The 2,500-nt window shown below is 33.0% G+C and overlaps 1 protein-coding gene across 2 annotated transcripts in view; it reads right to left on the bottom strand.

The window, feature by feature from the left end:
- The window catches only part of cc2d1a (coiled-coil and C2 domain containing 1A), a 36,192-nt gene that overhangs the window by 12,349 nt on the left and 21,343 nt on the right, over positions 1-2,500 (bottom strand). The window lies entirely within an intron of this gene.

The following is a 2,500-nucleotide window of genomic DNA, read 5'->3' as shown; positions in this document are numbered from 1 at the left end:
GACAGAGACTGGTATTAATATAACATATTAACTCTGACAGAGACTGGTATTAATATAACATGTTAACTCTGATAGAGACTGGTATTAATATAACATGTTAACTCTGACAGAGACTGGTATTAATATAACACGTTAACTCTGACAGAGACTGGTATTAATATAACATGTTAACTCTGATAGAGACTGGTATTAATATAACATGTTAACTCTGACAGAGACTGGTATTAATATAACATGTTAACTCTGACAGAGACTGGTATTAATATAACATGTTAACTCTGATAGAGACTTCAGTTAGACTGGTATTAATATAACATGTTAACTCTGACAGAGACTGGTATTAATATAACATGTTAACTCTGACAGAGACTGGTATTAATATAACATGTTAACTCTGACAGAGACTGGTATTAATATAACATGTTAACTCTGATAGAGACTTCAGTTAGACTGGTATTAATATAACATGTTAACTCTGACAGAGACTGGTATTAATATAACATGTTAACTCTGATAGAGACTGGTATTAATATAACATGTTAACTCTGACAGAGACTGGTATTAATATAACACGTTAACTCTGACAGAGACTGGTATTAATATAACATGTTAACTCTGATAGAGACTGGTATTAATATAACATGTTCACTCTGATAGAGACTGGTATTAATATAACATGTTAACTCTGATAGAGACTGGTATTAATATAACATGTTAACTCTGACAGAGACTGGTATTAATATAACATGTTAACTCTGATAGAGACTTATGTTAGACATTAATATAACATGTTAACTCTGATAGAGACTTCAGTTAGACATTAATATAACATGTTAACTCTGATAGAGACTGGTATTAATATAACATGTTAACTCTGACAGAGACTGGTATTAATATAACATGTTAACTCTGACAGAGACTGGTATTAATATAACATGTTAACTCTGACAGAGACTGGTATTAATATAACATGTTAACTCTGACAGAGACTGGTATTAATATAACATGTTAACTCTGATAGAGACTTCAGTTAGACTGGTATTAATATAACATGTTAACTCTGACAGAGACTGGTATTAATATAACATGTTAACTCTGACAGAGACTGGTATTAATATAACATGTTAACTCTGACAGAGACTGGTATTAATATAACATGTTAACTCTGATAGAGACTTCAGTTAGACTGGTATTAATATAACATGTTAACTCTGATAGAGACTGGTATTAATATAACATATTAACTCTGACAGAGACTGGTATTAATATAACATATTAACTCTGATAGAGACTGGTATTAATATAACATATTAACTCTGACAGAGACTGGTATTAATATAACATGTTAACTCTGATAGAGACTGGTATTAATATAACATGTTAACTCTGATAGAGACTGGTATTAATATAACATGTTAACTCTGACAGAGACTGGTATTAATATAACATGTTAACTCTGATAGAGACTTATGTTAGACATTAATATAACATGTTAACTCTGATAGAGACTTCAGTTAGACATTAATATAACATGTTAACTCTGATAGAGACTGGTATTAATATAACATGTTAACTCTGACAGAGACTGGTATTAATATAACATGTTAACTCTGACAGAGACTGGTATTAATATAACATGTTAACTCTGACAGAGACTGGTATTAATATAACATGTTAACTCTGACAGAGACTGGTATTAATATAACATGTTAACTCTGATAGAGACTTCAGTTAGACTGGTATTAATATAACATGTTAACTCTGACAGAGACTGGTATTAATATAACATGTTAACTCTGACAGAGACTGGTATTAATATAACATGTTAACTCTGACAGAGACTGGTATTAATATAACATGTTAACTCTGATAGAGACTTCAGTTAGACTGGTATTAATATAACATGTTAACTCTGATAGAGACTGGTATTAATATAACATATTAACTCTGACAGAGACTGGTATTAATATAACATATTAACTCTGATAGAGACTGGTATTAATATAACATATTAACTCTGACAGAGACTGGTATTAATATAACATGTTAACTCTGATAGAGACTGGTATTAATATAACATGTTAACTCTGACAGAGACTGGTATTAATATAACATGTTAACTCTGATAGAGACTGGTATTAATATAACATGTTAACTCTGACAGAGACTGGTATTAATATAACATGTTAACTCTGACAGAGACTATACCCCTACTAGTCCTGAACAGTCCAAAAGGTAGGTCTCTCTCTCTCCCCCTCATCTCTCTCTCTCCTTACCTGTTGTTCTCTCTCTCTGTCGGGGGTGGTGATTGGTTCAGGGTCGAGGACCAGCCATCTCTCTCTCTCCTTACCTGTTGTTCTCTCTCTCTGTCGGGGGTGGTGATTGGTACAGGGTCGAGGACCAACCATCTCTCTCTCTCCTTACCTGTTGTTCTCTCTCTCTGTCGGGGGTGGTGATTGGTTCAGGGTCGAGGACCAGCCATCTCTCCCTCTCCTTACCT

The sequence above is a fragment of the Oncorhynchus mykiss genome, chromosome 13 (assembly GCF_057628025.1).
Source record: "Oncorhynchus mykiss isolate SJ-2025 chromosome 13, ASM5762802v1, whole genome shotgun sequence".
NCBI lineage: Eukaryota > Metazoa > Chordata > Actinopteri > Salmoniformes > Salmonidae > Oncorhynchus > Oncorhynchus mykiss.
Note: the sequence above shows the minus strand (reverse complement) of the source record. Positions and strands in the feature narration are given on the sequence as shown.